Source organism: Eleutherodactylus coqui, chromosome 12, assembly GCF_035609145.1.
Source record: "Eleutherodactylus coqui strain aEleCoq1 chromosome 12, aEleCoq1.hap1, whole genome shotgun sequence".
Classification (NCBI taxonomy): domain Eukaryota; kingdom Metazoa; phylum Chordata; class Amphibia; order Anura; family Eleutherodactylidae; genus Eleutherodactylus; species Eleutherodactylus coqui.
This window is the reverse complement of record NC_089848.1, coordinates 21,242,300-21,262,276: the sequence shown is the minus strand read 5'-3', so window position 1 is coordinate 21,262,276 and position 19,977 is coordinate 21,242,300.

The following is a 19,977-nucleotide window of genomic DNA, read 5'->3' as shown; positions in this document are numbered from 1 at the left end:
CCTGCAATTCATCCAGAAATGTGTTAAAATAAAAAATATATATATACTTACCTTGTCCCGGCAGACGGAGTTCAGCCGCGGCGGCCGGCAGTGGGTGTGAAGGGGGTGTGAGTCAGACCTGCCTCTGATTGGCTCAGGCTGAGCCAATCAGGGGGCAGGTCTGACTCACACCCCCTTCACACCCACTGTAGGCCGGCCGCGCTGAACTCCGTCTGCCGGGACAAGGTAAGTATATACATATATTTTTTATTTTTACACATTTCTGGATGAATTGCAGGGAAGGGCTTCTATATTTAAGCCCTTCCCGACAATTCATCCCACGCACGCCGGTAGCCCATTGCTTTCAGTGGAACCGGCTATAAGCATGTAACCCAAGAGAAGTGGCAGCGGAGTGTCATGCAGGCAGTGATTGTGCTTTGTTGGAGGTAGTGTGGTGCTTAGCTAAGGTATGCATTGCTAATGAGGGTTTTTCAGAAGTAAAAATTGTTGGGAGGGGGGGGGGCACTCTTGCCGCTATTGTGGCTTAATAGTGGGACCTGGGAACTTGAGATGCAGCCCAACATGTAGCCCCTCGCCTGCCCTATCCGTTTCTGTGTCGTTCCCATCACTTTCTTAAATTTCCCAGATTTTCACAAATGAAAACCTTAGCAAGCATCGGCGATATACAAAAATGCTCGGGTCGCCCATTGACTTCAATGGGGTTCGTTACTCGAAACGAACCCTCGAGCATCGCAAAAAGTTTGTCTCGAGTAACGAGCACCCGAGCATTTTGGTGCTCGCTCATCTCTATATATGATACATTAACCCCAAGTTTTTTTATTATTACTGGTTATAAAAAAAAATCAATCTGAAAGCAAATAGCTCCCATTCTGATTTTAGGCCATTTGAGACACAGTAAGTGTATCCAATAATTAAATGTATCTTGCTTCGTCCTTGGATAAATATGTAATATTAGTCTCATCCCAACAATTTATGCTGCATTTTCCCAAAACAACAAAACATAAAAGGTTCCCATTTCTGATTAATGTCTTTCTCTTTAATGTTCTCACAAGGGATGTGCTTTTTTTTACTTCTGTTTTGAATGTTATTAAAATGTTTCCTTACTTGTATAACTCCGTTGTGGAGTAAATGTTAGGTTCAATTTATGTTCTACATACATTCTAGGAAGACATTAAAGAAGTTGTCTAATCACCATGATTACATTTAATATGTCTCCTTATGCCCATATTATTATATTCGAAAATGTGCTGTATTTTTTGAAAATGCCACCCTGAGAACAAGAAATCTCTCTACTAACCTTCCATGCCGTTATCTATGTTCTCCATAACTGGTATTGGAGCAATTCTTCAACAGTATCCTGCAAGGGTATGATCAGACAAGGCAATAACTGCATCAAATGCTAATATGACAGATTTCACCATTTATATTGCATGCAGGTCAATTCTGTTGCGGATTCAGTTCATATTTTTCCCTCATGAGGCTTTATTCCCACGAGCGCATATACGGTGCGTTTTCACGCACGGCACCCATGTGAAGCGTTGATTTCCAATGCAGCCGTTCACACGGGCGATTATAAGGTGCATGAATACACTGGCAGCATGAAAAAAAGAACATATATGCGGTCGGCACATTTACGCTCAGCCAAAACATAGTTCTGGAACTATGTTTTGGCCAATATACACCGGCAGGTCCTATAGACTCCTATGGGAGCAGGGAAAGAGAAGGGAGGGACAGGCATTTTTGCAGCATCCAATGCTGTGAAAAACTTACATGTGCCTCTATATAGGCACTGGAAGGCATCCTGAGGTTTTTGGCAGAGCGAGGGTTTTCTGGGGTGCGGCGTATTTTTTCGCTAAAAACAATGCTCGCGGTTGTGTGAATGGGTGAGAAAATGCTGGCCGTGATATCGGAAAAAAGCCCATTCAGGCACTTATACGGAGTAGGCGTGAAAACATTAAAACACCGTCACCATATATGCGCTCGTGGGACAGAGCCCTCAGGATGAGAATTCCTAAAGACATCTAATTTCGCATTTGCATTTTTATGACAGTATAGAGAGAGACTTGCTTTCACACCACAATAGAATTCAATATCTGAGTTACTTTATTTTACTTATTTATCCAATAAATTGGAAATATACCATTGGTTGTCATGTTATAGGATACAATGCTCCAGATATACAGTAATACCATTGAGCATTTATTTATATTTTTATTATAATTGTGGTACACAGAAAAATGTGTTTGGTATTTCAACAAGATACCTCATTGTGATGTCATATATTGAAATGGTTATAGTTATGTTTTATTTAGAGATGAGCGAGCACCAAAATGCTCGGGTGCTCGTTACGCGAGACGAATTTTTCGCGATGCTCGAGGGTTCGTTTCGAGTAACGAACCCCATTGAAGTCAATGGGCGACCCGAGCATTTTTGTATATCGCCGATGCTCGCTAAGGTTTTCATTTGTGAAAATCGGTGCAATTCTAGAAAGTGATGGGAACGACACAGCAACGGATAGGGCAGGCGAGGGGCTACATGTTGGTCTGCATCTCAAGTTCACAGGTCCCACTATTAAGCCACAATAGCGGCAAGAGTGGGCCCCTGCCCCCCAACAACTTTTACTTCTGAAAAGCCCTCATTAGCAATGCATACCTTAGCTAAGCACCACACTACCTCCAACAAAGCACAATCACTGCCTGCATGACACTCCGCTGCCACTTCTCCTGGGTTACATGCTGGCCAACCCCCCCCCCCCACCCCCCGCACGACCCAGTGTCCACAGCGCACACCAAATTGTCCCTGCACAGCCTTCAGCTGCCCTCATGCCACGCCACCCTCATGTCTATTTATAAGTGCGTCTGCCAGAGGAACCGCAGGCACACACTGCAGAGGGTTGGCACGGCTAGGCAGCGACCCTCTTTAAAAGCCCACAATGCTGTACAGAAGCAATGAGAAATATAATCCTGTGCCACCGCCATCAGGAGCTGCACACGTGGGCATAGCAATGGGGAACCTATGTGCCACACACTATTCATTCTGTCAAGGTGTCTGCATGCCCCAGTCAGACCGCGTTTTTTTTATAAATAGTCGCAGGCAGGTACAACTGGGAATCCCCAACTCCGCAATGGGAATTCCGTGTGCACCCACAGCATGGGTGGCTCCCTGGAACCCACCCGCTGTACATAAATGTATCCCATTGCAGTGCCCTGGACAGCAGAGCTAACGTCAGATGAAATGCAGGTGGGCTTCGGCCCACACTGCATGCCCCAGTCAGACTGGGGTTCTTTAGAAGTGGACACAGATGCATTTACAACTCCGTGTGGACCCACAGCATGGGTGGCTCCCTGAAACCCACCGGCGGTACATAAAAATATCACATTGCATTGCCCATCACAGCTGAGGTAATAATGTCATGTTTAATGCAGGTGGGCTTCGGCCCACACTGCATGCCCCAGTCAGACTGGGGTTCTTTAGAAGTGGACACATGTAGTTACAACTCCCTGTGGACCCACAGCATGGGTGGGTGCCAGGAAGCCACCGGCGGTACATAAATATATCCCATTGCATTGCCCATCACAGCTGAGGTAATGTCATGTTTAATGCAGGTGGGCTTTGGCCCACACTGCATGCCCCAGTCAGACTGGGGTTCTTTAGAAGTGGACACATGTAGTTACAACTCCCTGTGGACCCACAGCATGGGTGGGTGCCAGGAAGCCACCGGCGGTACATAAATATATCCCATTGCATTGCCCATCACAGCTGAGGTAATGTCATGTTTAATGCAGGTGGGCTTCGGCCCACACTGCATGCCCCAGTCAGACTGGGGTTATTAAGAAGTGGACACAGATGCATTTACAACTCCCTGTGGACCCACAGCATGGGTGGCTCCCTGGAACCCACCGGCGGTACATAAAAATATCACATTGCATTGCCCATCACAGCTGATGTTACGTCAGCTGTAATGCAGGTGGGCAAAAAATTAATTGGATTACACTGTAGGCGAGGGCCCACAAAAATTGGTGTACCAACAGTACTAATGTACCTGAGAAAAATTGCCCATGCCCAACCGAGAGGGCAGGTGAAACCCATTAATCGCTTTGGTTAATGTGGCTTAATTGGTAACTTGGCCTGGAGGCAGCCCAGTTAAAATAAAAATTGGTTCAGGTGAAAGTTTCAACGCTTTAATGAGCATTGAAACGTATAAAAATTGTTTAGAAAATGTATATGACTGAGCTTTGTGGGCCTAAGAAAAATTGCACGTTCGGCGTGATTACGTCAGGTTTCAGGAGGAGGAGCAGGAGGATGAATATTATACACAGATTGATGAAGCAAAAAGGTCCCCGTTTTGGATGGGGATACAGAACGATGCTTCCATCCGCGGGTGCAGCCTACGTATTGCTTAGGTATCGCTGCTGTCCGCTGGTGGAGAAGAGAAGTCTGGGGAAATCCAGGCTTTGTTCTTCTTGATGAGTGTAAGCCTGTCGGCACTGTCGGTTGACAGGTGGGTACGCTTATCCGTGATGATTCCCCCAGCCACACTAAACACACTCTCTGACAAGAAGCTAGCCGCAGGACAAGCAAGCACCTCCAGGGCATACAGCGCGAGTTCAGGCCACGTGTCCAGCTTCAACGCCCAGCAGTTGTAGGGGGCAGAGGCGTCACCGAGGACGGTCGTGCAATCGGCTACGTACTCCCTCACCATCCTTTTACAGTACTCCCGCCAACTCAGCCTTGACTAGGGACCGGTGACACAGTCTTGCTGGGGAGCCATAAAGCTGGCAAAGGCCTTAGAGAGTGTTCCCCTGCCTGCGCTGTACATGCTGCCTGATCTCTGCGCCGCCCCTGCTACCTGGGCCGCGGAAATGCGCCTTCGGCCACTAGCGCTGTCGGATGGGAAGTTTACCATCAGTTTGTCCACCAGCGCCCTGTGGTATAGCATCATTCTCGAACCCCTTTCCTCTTCGGGAATGAGAGTGGAAAGGCTCTCCTTATACCGCTGGTCGAGCAGTGTGTACACCCAGTAATCCGTAGTGGCCAGAATGCGTGTAACGCGAGGGTCACGAGAAAGGCATCCTAACATGAAGTCAGCCATGTGTGCCAGGGTACCTGTACGCAACACATGGCTGTCCTCACTAGGAAGATCACTTTCAGGCTCCTCCTCCTCCTCCTCCTCTGGCCATACACGCTGAAAGGATGACAGGCAAGCTGCATCTGTACCCTCAGCAGTGAGCCAAGCTGTCTCTTCCCCCTCCTCCTCATGCTCCTCCCCCTCCTCCTCCTCCTCCTCCTCTGGCCATACACGCTGAAAGGATGACAGGCAAGCAGCATCTGTCCCCTCAGCAGTGGGCCAAGCTGTCTCTTCCCCCTCCTCCTCATGCTCCTCCCCCTCCTCCTCAACACGCTGAGATATAGACATGAGGTTGCTCTGACTATCCAGCGACATACTGTCTTCCCCCGCCTCCGTTTCTGATTCCAAAGCGTCTGCCTTTATGCTTTGCAGGGAACTTCTCAAGAGGCATAGCAGAGGAATGGTGACGCTAATGATTGCAGCATCCCCGCTCACCATCTGGGTAGACTCCTCAAAGTTTCCAAGGACCTGGCAGATGGCTGCCAACCAGGCCCACTCTTCTGTAAATAATTGAGGAGGCTGACTCCCACTGCGCCGCGCATGTTGGAGTTGGTATTCCACTATAGCTCTACGCTGCTCATAGAGTCTGGCCAACATGTGGAGCGTAGAGTTCCACTGTGTGGGCATGTCGCACAGCAGTCGGTGCACTGGCAGATTAAACCGATGTTGCAGTGTCCACAGGGTGGCAGCGTGCGTGTGGGATTTGCGGAAATGTGCACAGAGCTGGCGCACCTTTCCGAGCAGGTATGACAAGTGCGGGTAGCTTTTCAGAAAGCGCTGAACCACCAAATTAAAGACATGGGCCAGGCATGGCACGTGCGTGAGGCTGCCGAGCTGCAGAGCCGCCACCAGGTTACGGCAGTTGTCACACACGACCATGCCCGGTTGGAGGCTCAGCGGCGCAAGCCAGCGGTCGGTCTGCTCTGTTAGACCCTGCAGCAGTTCGTGGGCCGTGTGGCTCTTCTCTCCTAAGCTGAGTAGTTTCAGCACGGCCTGTTGACGCTTGCCCACCGCTGTGCTGCCACGCCGCGTGACACCGACTGCTGGCGACGTGCTGCTGCTGCTGACACATCTTGATTGCGAGACAGAGGTTGCGTAGGAGGAGGAGGAGGGTGGTTTAGTGCAGGAAGCATACACCCCCGCAGATACCACCACCGAGCTGGGGCACGCAATTCGGGGGGTGGGTAGGACGTGAGCGGTCCCAGGCTCTGACTCTGTCCCAGCCTCCACTAAATTCACCCAATGTGCCGTCAGGGAGATATAGTGGCCCTGCCCGCCTGTGCTTGTCCACGTGTCTGTTGTTAAGTGGACCTTGGCAGTAACCGCGTTGGTGAGGGCGCGTACAATGTTGCGGGAGACGTGGTCGTGCAGGCCTGGGACGGCACATCGGGAAAAGTAGTGGCGACTGGGAACCGAGTAGCGCGGGGCCGTCGCCGCCATCATGCTTTTAAAAGCCTCCGTTTCCACAAGCCTATACGGCAGCATCTCTAGGCTGATCAATTTTGCAATGTGCACGTTTAACGCTTGAGCGTGCGGGTGCGTGGCGTCGTACTTGCGCTTGCGCTCAAACTGTGGCACTAGCGACGTCTGGACGCTACGCTGAGAGACATTGCTGGATGGGGCCGAGGACAGCGGAGGTGAGGGTGTGGGTGCAGGCCAGGAGACGGTACTGCCTGTGTCCTCAGAGGGGGGTTGGATCTCAGTGGCAGGTTGGGGCACAGGGGGAGAGGCAGTGGTGCAAACTGGAGGCGGTGAACGGGCATCGTCCCACCTTGTGGGGTGCTTGGCCATCATATGCCTGCGCATGCTGGTGGTGGTGCCTCCCCAGCTGATCTTGGCGCGACAACGGTTGCACACCACTGTTCGTCGGTCGTCAGGCGTCTCTGTGAAAAACTGCCACACCGTAGAGCACCTTGACCTCTGCAGGGTGGCATGGCGCGAGGGGGCGCTTTGGGAACCAGTTGGTGGATTATTCGGTCTGGCCCTGCCTCTACCCCTGGCCACCGTACTGGCTCGGCCTGTGCCCACACCCTGACTTGGGCCTCCGCGTCCTCGCCCGCGTCCACGTCCTATAGGCCTACCCCTACCCCTCAGCATGGTGTATTACCAGTAGTGCAGAAACAGAACGCTGTAATTAAATGTGCCGCTTATTGGCCTGTGGTTGGAGGCTGACTTCGTTTACGGAACCCCAGGAAATAATTTGGCGCACGCCTGCTGTAACACTTAGCTGGCTGCGTATTTATTTGGAGAACTACTACCCCCAGCACACACGGACCCAGAACACTGAGCACAGTGACAGGCAGGCCAAATACATTTTTTTCCAATATTATTTAGAAAAGGCCCACTGCGTATATTGAATCAATAATATATGTCTTCTGTCCCTGGAGTGTGTCACAGAACTGCAGAGTGTTGCACTGTTATTAACTGCAACAGAGCGGTGATTTCAGAGCCAGGAAATAATTTGGCGCAAGCCTGCTGTAACACTTAGCTGGCTGCGTATGATTTTGGAGAACTACTACCCCCAGCACACACGGACCCAGAACACTGAGCACAGTGACAGGCAGGCCAAATAGATTTTTTGCCCAATATTTTTTTGAAAAGGACCACTGCGTATATACAATCAATAATATATGTCTTCTGGCCCTGCCTACACACTTCTGTCCCTGGAGTATTACTGCAGGGCGCAATGCTCTGCACGGCCGATATACCAAAAAAAAAAAAAAGTGCAACACTGCTAAAAGCAGCCTCCACACTACTGCACACGGTTAGATGTGGCCCTAAGAAGGACCGTTGGGGTTCTTGAAGCCTACAATAACTCCTAACGCTCTCCCTGCCTCCACACTTCTGTCCCTGGACTATTACTGCAGGGCGCAATGCTCTGCACGGCCGATATACCAAAAAAAAAAAAGTGCAACACTGCAAAAAGCAGCCTCCACACTACTGCTCACGGTTAGATGTGGCCCTAAGAAGGACCGTTGGGGTTCTTGAAGCCTACACTAACTCCTAACACTCTCCCTACAGCAGCTCCAACACGATAGCACTGTCCCTCAGCTATGTCACAACGCATCTGAGGTGAGCCGCGGGAGGGGCCGATTTTTATACTCGGGTGACACCTGATCTCGCCAGCCACTCACTGCAGGGGGGTGGTATAGGGCTTGAACGTCGCAGGGGGAAGTTGTAATGCCTTCCCTGTCTTTCAATTGGCCAGAAAAGCGCGCTAACGTCTCAGAGATGAAAGTGAAAGTAACCCGAACATCGCGTGGTACTCGTTACGAGTAACGAGCATCTCGAACACGCTAATACTCGAACGAGTATCAAGCTCGGACGAGTACGTTCGCTCATCTCTAGTTTTATTGTAAAGCAAAGAAAAAAAATTATACGTGGGTCTCTAATTAAAGTTCCTCCAATGGCCCCAAATAAAGATTAGTGTAACTTGATGCAAATTTCATTCCCACAACAGTCCCTTTTGTTTGAAGTTAAATTTATTGTTAAAAGTAAAATAATTATTATTTACAATAAAATGGATTCCCTCAATGATAAAAGCCCTCTGGTGTTCAGACATCAGGGGGTCTTGATTAGAGATCAGCGAGCACCAAAATGCTCGGGTGCTCGTTACTCAAGCCAAGCTTTTTTTAATGCTCGAGAGCTCATTTTAAGTAAGGAACCCCATTGAGCATTTTTATGACAGCTGCAGTAGAGGATCCTGCTGTCAGCACCCCTGTCAATGGATTTCATCAAGCAGGCTAATGCTCGAACAAGCATTAAGCTCAGACGAGTATGCTCACTCATCTCTAGTCCTGATCGAGGAAATGTTTGGTTGTCTGGATACTGATTTCATGTGTGATATTGGAATAAAGTGATTTCATGGACAGGGTGACCCAAAGGTAGGATTCCTTCCGGGTGACAGGTAAATCTGTACAACTCTATTGAAAAACAAACTGATAAATATGCACTCCCTAAAACTAATACTTTGTTAATGTACTATTTGACAGCGTTCAGCCTTTTTGGGTAGGTGTCTATCAGCATGGCACATCTTGATTTAACCACCTTTGCCCACTCTTCCTTGCAAATCTGTCCGGTTGCGATTGCATCTCATGGGTACAACTCTCTTCAGGTCAACTCACATATTTTTAATAGGATTCAGGCCTGGGCTCTAGCTGGGCTATTCCAAAACTTTGATTCTCTGGTGAAGCCATGATTTGAATGTATGCTTTGGGCTGCTGTCTTGCTGAAAGGTGAAATTTCTCTTCATCTTCAGTTTTCTAGCAGAGGCCTGGAGGTTTTGTGCCAAAATAGACTGATATTTAGAACTGTTCATATTTACTTCCACCTTGACTAAAGCCCCAGTTCCAGTAGCAGAAAAACAGCCCCAAAACATAATGCTGCCTCCACCACTCTTCACTGCAAGTTTGATGATCTTGGTTTTGGCGAAACATAGCCAGGCTTGAATGTTTTTCTTTCCACCCTATCCCACAGCCTAAACATATGAAGAATAAGGGAGATTGTTGTCACATCCACTACACAACCAGTGCTTGCTAGAAATTCCTGCAGCTCATTTAATTTTGCTGTAGGTATCTTGGCAGCCTCCTGGACCAATTTTCTTTCAGTCTTTTCATCCATTATTGAGGGATGTCCAGTTCTTGGTAATATCACTGTTGTGCTAAATGTAATCCACTTCTTGATGGCTGTCTTCACTGTGTCCCATGGTATATGAAATGCCTTGGAATGTTTTTGGTCCCCTTCTCCTCACTGATACCTTTCAACAATCAGATCCTTTTGATAGGATCTTTACAGACCATGACTTTTGTTGAAAAATTAAGCTAAAAAAATGCCAGGAAAATCCTACTAGAACAGTTGAACTTAATATGAGGTCATCTGAATCACTTTACATAATGGTAGTTGTGTACTGACTACTATTTAGAATTAGCTTAGAGGTTGTCCCGCGATAGCAAGTGGGGTTAAGCACTTCTGTATGGCCATATTAATGCACTTTGTAATATACATCGTGCATTAAATATTGGCCATACAGAAGTTATACACTTACCCCCTCCGGTGCTGGCGTCCCCATCTCCATGGCGCCGACCAAAGCCGCCTTCTCCCTGGATTAGACGCGCTTGCGCTGAAGGGGCTGCTCCGGCGTGCTCGCGCTGCACAGGTCTTCTGCGCATGCGCAGAAGACCTCTGCGGCGCGAGCACGCTGGAGCCGGACAGAAGAGGGCAGACTGCGCAAGTGTGTCTAATCCAGGGAGAAGGCGGCTTTGGTTGGCGCCATGGAGACGGGGACGCCAGCACCGGAGGGGGTAAGTGTATAACTTCTGTATGGCTCATATTTAATGCACGATGTATATTACAAAGTGCACTAATATGGCCATACAGAAGTGCTTAACCCCACTTGGGGCTGCACAGCAAAATATCAATATTTGCAGATGACACAAAATTATACAATATAATTAATGCAACGGAGGACAATGTGCGGCTACAAACGGACCTGGATAAGCTGGGGGCTTGGGCAGAAAAATGGCAAATGAAGTTCAATGTTGAAAAATGTAAGACTATGCACATGGGCAAGAGGAACGGATGTCACAAATATTCACTTAATGGGGTACCACTAGGGAAAAGTGATATAGAAAAGGATCTGGGGGTATTAGTGGATAATAGACTAAACTGGAGTAACCAATGCCAGTCAGCCGCTGCAAAGGCAAATAAAGTCTTGGGGTGCATCAAAAGAGGTATAGGGGCGAAGGACGAGAACATTATCCTTCCATTATATAAGGCACTTGTCAGACCTTACATGGAATACTGCGTACAATTCTGGACACCGGTGCTCAGGAAAGATGTCACAGTGCTTGAGGGGGTTCAAAGAAGAGCGACTAAACTAATACATGGAATGACGGGACTGGAATAACCAGAGAGGCTGTCCAAATTGGGACTATTTACTCTAGAAAAAAGAAGGTTAAGAGGCGACCAAATAACCATGTATAAGTACATGAGGGGACAACACATGGATCTCTCCCGCGATCTGTTTACACCCAGGACCACGACGGTAACAAGAGGACATCCGCTACGATTAGAGGAAAGTAGGTTTCATCACCAACACAGAAAGGGGTTCTTTACTGTAAGAGCAGTTAGACTGTGGAACTCTCTACCGGAGGAAGTGGTGATGGCAAAATCCATAGAGGAGTTTAAAAGGGGACTTGATGTCTTTCTGGAGAAGGATATTACAGGATATAAATTTTAGGTTAAGTGTCAATCCTGGTATATAGGCAGGTAGGAACTATTAGGGGTTGATCCAGGGAACAGTCTGATTGCCATTAGGGAGTCGGGAAGGAATTTTTTCCCCAAAAGGGCTAATTGACTTCTGGCCTTGGGGTTTTTTGCCTTCCTCTGGATCAACACAGTAGGATAGACAGGCTGGACTAGATGGACAATGTCTTCATTCGGCCTTACATACTATGTTACTATGTTACTATGTTACTATGTTACTTGCTATCGCGGGACAACCCCTTTAAATGTTATTGTCTAATTTTTTTTTTAATTTAAATTCTTTATTTATAGTTTTAACTTGGGTACAGAAAGAAAAAGAAGGGGGGGGTGTACAAAATTACAGCACACTGAGATTTGTCCTCATATACAATTGGAAATGGCAATTATACTACGAATAGTGAGATAAAATAAAACGTAGAAAAGAGAGGTAAAAAAAAAGTATAATGGGCGAAAGTGTGGAGGGATAACAGGATCAGTTTTCTAGTAACTTTGCTTTATGATCCAAGTTGAGGGTCATACAAAAGGAATAGAATAAGAATCATTGTATTAAAGGGGTGAGTTGGTTGGCTAACAAATTCCTAAATGGAGGGTTGTTTGTTCCCGTAAGAGATCCACTTATTCCAAGTTTGAAATATTTTTCTGTCTCTCCTTCTTGCAGGCATCTAGTTTTTTCAAAGCTATTTATTAAACTAACCTCATTAAACCATTCATGAATGTTAGGAGGGTCTACATCTTTCCAATGCCTCGGAATTAGTATTTTTGCTGCATCTAGGAGAAACGGGAGTAGTGGGTCTCTCTTTTTGGATGCCCTTTGGATTATGTTTAGAAGAACCAGCTTGGGTGTGAGTTCTACTTCAAAACCCAGAATTAATTTTAGAATCTTTTGTATTTCATGCCAGAAGAGGACCAGAGATGGACATGAAAACAAAATATGTGACAGAGAGCCCTCTGCTTTAGAGCATCTCCAACAGGTTGAGGGGTATTTCGGGTCTATTCTGTGGAGCAGCTCTAGGGTTTTGTACCACCTGGAAATTATTTTGTAGTTCAATTCTTGGTATTTAATTGAAATTTAGCTTGAGTGGGAGTTGCTTAAAATGTTCCGAATTTCCTCTTGAGAGAATGTAATACCGAGATCCTTCTCCCAACTAGAGATATAAGAGGGTTTTTCGTTATTATGGATGAGTGTATTATATATTTTAGAGATGATCCCCTTAAAGGGACAATATGTCCTGAGGAGTTTATGGGGGAGTAAGTTATGGTTAGTGCTGAGAATATCTGATTGAAAAAGGGATAGTATGTCCCTGATTGCATTGTAGTCCTTAAGATGAAGTTGCGGCAGGCAGAGTGAGTCTTGGAGATCTTGATGCGAGATAAGCGAATCATTATGAAATAATTTCAGGGCAGGCACATTATGGAGATTTGAGTGTTGCAAGAGATAATTTTTAAGAAGCTTCAGCTTGTTTGGCAATAGATTTAGGAAGGGCGTGTATCTGCTGATATGGGGTAAAAAGCACAGTTTCTTTTTAATTTTGTGCCAGATTTTGAAAGAGATTGCGGTGAGAGGATTGGTAATTCCTTTTAGTGAAGGTTTATTGTACGGAGTTACCCAGGGTAGAGAGTGAAGTTCAGTCTCTAGCGAATGGCCTTCTATTTGCCCACAGTTTATTATTGGAAGGGTATATAAGTTGAAAAATACGGGCTAGGTGTATTGCATTGTAATAGTGTTCAAAATCTGGTAGACCAATACCGCCGGATTTTTTAATGCTTGAATAGAGTTGAGTATTTTACTCTGTGGCTTTTATTTTACCAGATAAATCTGGAGATTAGGCGTTTCAGTTTAATAAAGAAAGATTGCGGAATTTCTATAGGAAGCACTTGCATCAGATAGAGAACTTTGGGCAGAACTATCACTTTAACTAAATTTTTCCTTCCCAGCCATGACGTCTGGAAAGATATCAAGGTAGCTAGGTCTTTCTCAAGTTTGTCTAACAGCGGTAGAAAATTTAGTTTGTATAGGTTGGATATTTTGGGAGAAATTTTGGTTCCCAGATACGATATATGAGAACATGTGTTTTTAAACTGGGATGTTTTGGATAATCTGGACCAGATTCTTTTCTCTACGTTTATGTTAAGGAATTCAGATTTTGAAAAGTTGAGCTGAAAATTTGAAATTTGTCCAAGAAGGTCAAATTCCCTCAGAAGTGGTTTGAGGGACTGTTGTGGGTGAGATATAAATAACAAAATATCATCAGCAAAAGAAGCTGTCTTATGTTCTACTTGTCCGCATTTAAGGCCTGTAATTTGCGTGTTTTGCCTTATTCTATCTAAGAACACCTCCATTGACAAGACAAGCAGAAGAGAAGACAGTGGGCAGCCTTGTCTTGTGCTACTCCCAATGTTGAAGGCGGAGGAGAAGCTTCCATTTATTTTGATTTTGGCTGAGGGCTTTTTATATAATGCCATGATTTTATCGATAAATGTGTCAGGTAGGCTAAATTTTTGTAGGGTTGATTTAAGAAATAGCCAGTTAACCCTGTCAAAGGCCTTTTCTGCGTCAGTTGTAAGGATCGCTAGAGGGGTTTTAGTATGCTTAGCGTGGTGTAACGTATTGATAAGTCTGGTGGTGTTGTCCTTTGCTTCTCTAGAGGGAGTGAAACCCACTTGTTCCGAATTGATTAGGTTTGGGAGAAGAGGCTTGATTCTGTTGGCAAGAATTTTAGCATAAAGTTTGATGTCATTGTTAATTAGTAAAATTTTCCTGTAGCTACTGCAAAGGGAACTATCTTTCCCTTCCTTAGGAATTAGAGAAATGTGAGTGGTAAGTTCTTCTTTTGGGAAATCGTTTGTGGCATTAATATGGTTAAAGTACTTGTGCAGGGCTGGAGTTAGGATACCTTTGAATGTTTTGTCATATGTGGAGCTGAACCCATCTGGGCCTGAGCTTTTGCCTTTGGGAAGGGCCTTGATGATGTCCTCCATTTCTTCTAAGGAGATTGGGCTGTTAAGTGTTAGTTTCTGGGAGTCTTAAACCTGTGAGAGACTGATAGAATCTAAGATTCTTTAACTCTGCTCAATTCTCAGTGGGTCTAAACTCTCTTGATTATCTATAATATACAGATTTGAATAGTATGAGCGGAAGATTTTGGCTATAGCATCTGTTGTATGATGGAGTTGGTCGTTTTTATCTTTAATTTTGGTAATAAAGGATCTGGAGTTTTGTTTTTCAATTAAGGAGGCTAATTTTTTCCCGCATTTGTCTGCTAAAGCATAGTGCTTGAATTTAGCGTAATAAAGGTATTTATCAGTTTTTAGGTTAAGCAGTTGTCTTAGCTTGGTGCGTAAGTCAAAAAGGTCTTCCTCCAAAGGACGTGAGGCTGTTTTTTTATGTTGTAATTCTAGTTTTTTGATTTGTTCAATAAAGTCGACTTTCTCTTTCTCCCTTTCCTTCTTCCTTCTAAAGCTATTTGTATGAGAAGGCCTCGAATTACTGCCTTTTGAGCTTCCCACAAGCAGGCTTTGTGGAGTATTAAGCGTTATCATTGAAATATAGCTGGGTATTCTGCTTAATAGAAGCGGCATCCTCCTTGTTAAGAAGGAGGCTGTCATTTAATACCCAATTGGTTGGACACCTTTTTTTTGTTGTAAGGGATAATTCAAGAGAGAGGGGGGCATGGTCTGAAAAAAGGATTACATCATAGGCAGACTTGGTCACTGAGCCCAGTAAATGTTGTGGAAGTAGTCTATTCTAAAATATTTCTTATGCACAGGTGAATAGAAAGATACATTTTTTGTGAAGGGATTATGTATCCTCCATGGGTCAACTAAATTAAGGTCAGACAGCAATTTTTTTAATTTTTTTAAGTTTTAGTTAAGAGATTGAAGATGTACCATTTGATGTATCGATGGAGGGTTGAAGTGGAATGTTAAAGTCACCACCTATGATTAGTTGTCCCTCTTTAAATTTTTCCAATTGGTCAAAGACAAAGAGGAAGAAATTTACTTGGTTATTGTTTGGAGCATATATATTGGCCAATGTATACATTTTTTCATACAGTGTGCCCTTGAGGAAAATATATCTTCCCTTTGGGTCTGGTTGAACATTGATGAGTTGGAATGGCAAGTTTTTATTTAGGACAATTGCCGTGCCTCTGTGTCTTTTAAGTGGAGATGAAGCATTATACCATTTGGTGAATATTTTATTTTTGGACAGTGGTGTATAGCCCTTCTTGAAGTGCGTTTCCTGAAAGAAAACTATATCCGTTTTGGTTTTCTTTTCTAAATAATAGAGAATTTGGGATCTCTAATGGGGAATGTTAATACCTTTGGCATTAAAGGTGGTAATTTGTAGTTTAGCCATTAGTTCTTATATAGGATGCTGTATGATGTATGATAGGATCAGCAAAATTATTTAGAATAAAAGGAGAAACATGGGGGTAAACAGAACAGTGCTTCATCATCATTGAGAAAATGAAATCAAGAAATAAACAATTGGTAACGTTTTGCAGCTGAGCGTGAGTATATGGACAATGTCCACTCATACTCAGGTTCAAAAGCAATCAAAGTTTGTAGGGGGGAGGGGAGGCGCAAATAAAGGGGGATCAAGTGAGATCCCCTGCTAGCAAAGACCAGTGAGAAGAGCTGACTGGACCAAATTGGATTTTTTCCACCAAATCTCCCAGCGTAACCAAAAATAACTTGGGAAAACACAGAAATAAACAGACAAATTGCAATTAGAAAGCAACGAGAGACCCATACTTATCTCCTCAGAGGAGAATAGGGAGTTAAAGCAGTATGAAGTGTCCCATCTTGTCAGGTGACATCTGGTAAAAGGCCTCTTCTAGGGGACCTGGTATGATCCTGCTCCATTCTTCTCGACTTTCTGGACTTGTTTGGAATAACTTGAGTCCAAGAATCTATTTTGGGAACAGCGTGGAGAGCCAGTGAGTCCTCTGCTGATGTCCAATTCGAGATTTGAATATAGGAGAGGTTTAGCTTATTTAGAACCAGAGTGGGGTCCTCTGGAATTTTTATATCCCAGGTTCTGTTTGGGCTTGATATTGCTAATCCAAATGGGAAAAGCCATTTATAAGGGATGTTTTTGTCTCTCAATTCTCTTGTAAGTGGTTGTAGTTGTCTCATCAGGTCTGGTGTGAGTTCTAGGAGAGGTCCTGATAGATTTGAATTTCGCTGCTGTCATATTCTATTTTTTTTTTTTTTTTGCAGATCTGGCCTTGTTAAGGATCTCTTCTTAGATTTTAAAGCTTTAAAGACAGCAGAGGATGTCTCGGGGTCTATCTGATTTCACAGATTTGGGTCTAAAAACCCTATTGGCCCTTTCCAGGCCGAGATCTGCATCCTTGTCCCTCTCCAAGAGGCTGTTGAAGATCCGATAAAGAGTGGTGGAGATCTCTTTATCAGGGACGTTTTCTGGGATTAAGCGTACTCGAATGTTGGTGCATCTGCAACGGTTCTCAGGTTCGTCTATATGTATTCGTTGGAGATACAGTTCTTTATGCTTGTCAATCAGAATATCTTTAACTCTTTCTGCATGGTTAATCATCTTTGTGCAAGAATCTTCAAGGGTATTGATTTTAGCATGCACTTCCTTGACGTCTTTCCTTAAAACAGAGATCTCCTCCTTCACAGTTTGAGTGAATTCTTTAAATCGGTCTTTAATGCACTCCTTGGTGGGCAGCGCCTTGATATATTTTTTTATGTCTGAGTTGGAGGTTATTAGCGAGTCGTCTTTCGACTCGCTTTCTGAGCCTTGTAAGAAGGCGGTGTGATTTTGGTTATCTTCTTCTAATGACATCTGCTTGGATTGGATTGTGAGAGGGGTGTCTTGGGAAGAAATACCAAAAGTTTTCACTGGAGCTTGGTTTTTTTTAGGTGTCTTAAGGTCCTTGGCGTTGTTGCTGATTATGGATTTTGTGGGCTTACCCATTTTGCCTGTCTTATTACAATTACGCTGGGAGGGGTAGGATAAAGAAGTGTTCACATGTCACGTTTTATAGCAACAGCGTTTTCCGATCTTTGTGTTTGAGAAGCTATTATAGGTGGTTATATTACATTTTGCCACTAGGTGGAATAGCATTGCCAATAGAACTCAGCGGCTCTCATGTAGAGTGGAGCAAAAGAATGGACCTCAACGGTGTAGAGAGTCTGGATATAGCTGATCAGGGTAAAATACTTGGATAGAGAAATTTGTCTTCCTTTTTGTATAGCTTGATTGCTTAGGAGGTTAAAGCACTTTTTCACTATTGGAGCTGAGGCTCCTTTCTATAGAGCGCTTTATGGTAGCAGCTCTCACAGGAGGCCCTATCACCTCCCCCCTCCAAAGGAGCTTCTGCTTTTGTTGGTAGGGCTAATGATGGCTTCCCGCTGCCCCTGCCCACCGCTCAGGGCTTATAATTGTGGCCTAAGCCCAGCGCCAGGAGAGAGAGCTCCTCGGTAGGTGGCACGTCTCTCCGCCACTCCCCCGCAGTGTCCAAATCATCGCTGGGCAGCCGCCGCTGTGATCCTTGATGGCGGCAAGCCGGAAAAGGGGCCAACACCCGCGCAGGAACAGAGGGTCGCCAACGAAGCCTGCACCTATCTTTTGTATGGCTGGCTGAGCAAGGCAGTTCAGGCCGGTGGCGTGCTGGAATCAGTAGGCCTCAGCAGACCCCGCGCTCTGCTGCCAGCGGAGAAGGACCCCAGACCGCTGGAAGAGACACCGCAGGCAAGGGAAGGCAGCAGAGGCGGTCAGGAGGGTGCAACGGAGCGGCAAGAGAGCTTCAGGGGGCAAAAATATCACCAGAAACCCGGAGCACAGAACCCACACGCCTGCTCTCCTCTGAAGCCAAGCCCCGTCTCCCGGAAAGTTTTTCTTTTAGTCACTGATCCGTCTTTATATTTGTGGGAAAAATTGCAAGTGCTGCAGAGTGCTTTATTCAAATGTCTCTAAGGGCTATCTTTTCCCTCAGAGTTAATGTTTTCTGTGTACTGCTGGCCACTGTATGAAGAACTTTGTACTACCCCTGGCAGCCCTTAGCAGAGGTTTATGCTCTATATGGATGGTGGCTCCACGTGGTGCACAGTTAATGGCGGTTGTCACTGTCTGCACCTTCCACTGGTGTAGGTGCTATGCAGAGGGGAGACTATGGCACTATGCTCAATCCTCCTCCGGTCCCCTTCTGCCCTCTCTCTATGTGTTAGCAGCGGCTGTGCAGGAGCTTCAGTCACGGTGGGCAGCCCCTCCTCCTTCACCTCCCCCACTCACTGTCTACCGCGCTCCAGTCTCTCCGGCTACCAACACTGCGGGGGTCTTCTCCACACCGCCACCTCAGCCGTGCTGCTCTTCTCACCTGCCTCGCCGATTCTCCTCCAGGTTAACACCAGGGAAAGTCAACGGAGATCCGTCCAGCAACAGCAGAGTCCCGGTCGCAGCGCAGCTGATGTCTCCCCGGGTCTCCAAACAGGATGCCACACGAAGCCTGTCACTGCATTCCGTCGCTCCAACTCACCACCAGGTTTCACAGGGTTTATCCAGGTATCACTGCCTTACTTTTTGGACAACTTTCTGCACTTTCTTCCTCAGGATTTTTAAGGGTTAGTGGGTGTCTGTTGGGAGCTAAGCTTACATGCATCCGGCCATCTTGCCTGCTAGCCATGCCCCCCTATTGTCTAATTTTTAACACAACCACATCCCCAAATATAAGAGGGTGCTCACACTTATGCAACAACATTATTTTAGTTTTGTTGTTTTTATTTTTCTATCTTAATTGATTTCATTTTGTTTCTCAATGTGAAGGTACAGATAACGGGTCACATTGAAGGTGGAAATCTGAAATGAGTCATCTTTGTTGGTTTTTTCAGCATGGCAAAAACATGGGATTTTAACAGGGGTGCGTTACATTTTTATATCCACTGTATAGGTTGGGATAACAATTAAACTTTTTTGTTTTTTATTGTGCTCACGTTGAAAAAGGAGGACCAGCGTGATGTTGCTATACAGAGATTTTTCTAAAGCAAATAGAAAATATTCTTTGGGCCTTGTAAACCAAAATTATATTTCAGGGCCAAAAACTGCCATTGTAACTTGAAATGTTTTACTGAAACGTTTAATATTGCATTGTTTATTATAATAGAAGTATTTTGTCAAGTTTTATTGTTGCACTTATCTTATGACACTAATGCACTTATTTTATAGCATTGATCTACCTCCATCTCCTAATGTAACCTATTGCAGACTCAGATGCCATTTTAAAAGGGAGATATTCATGTATCCTAACAGTGTTCTAAAATCATTACTTTATACACTGTAATGGTTTTAATTTTATTACGCTATTTATATTTATGCCCAGGTTTGAAGTTGGTGGTTTTTAGACAATAGAGTTTAGTTTAGAGAAAATAAAACAGCCTAATGACTCAGCTTATTGCCCCAGCCAATCAGCATCAAACTAATGGGAGGAGATAAAGCTATAAAAAAATTTGCTGCTATATTCCAGAAAGTGAAGAAGAGGAAAAGTTGGTGTAGTAACCAGTAATAGTCAGTTGGCTTAGACGTACCATCACATGTCCTGACCAGTCATTCCCCAAATAGG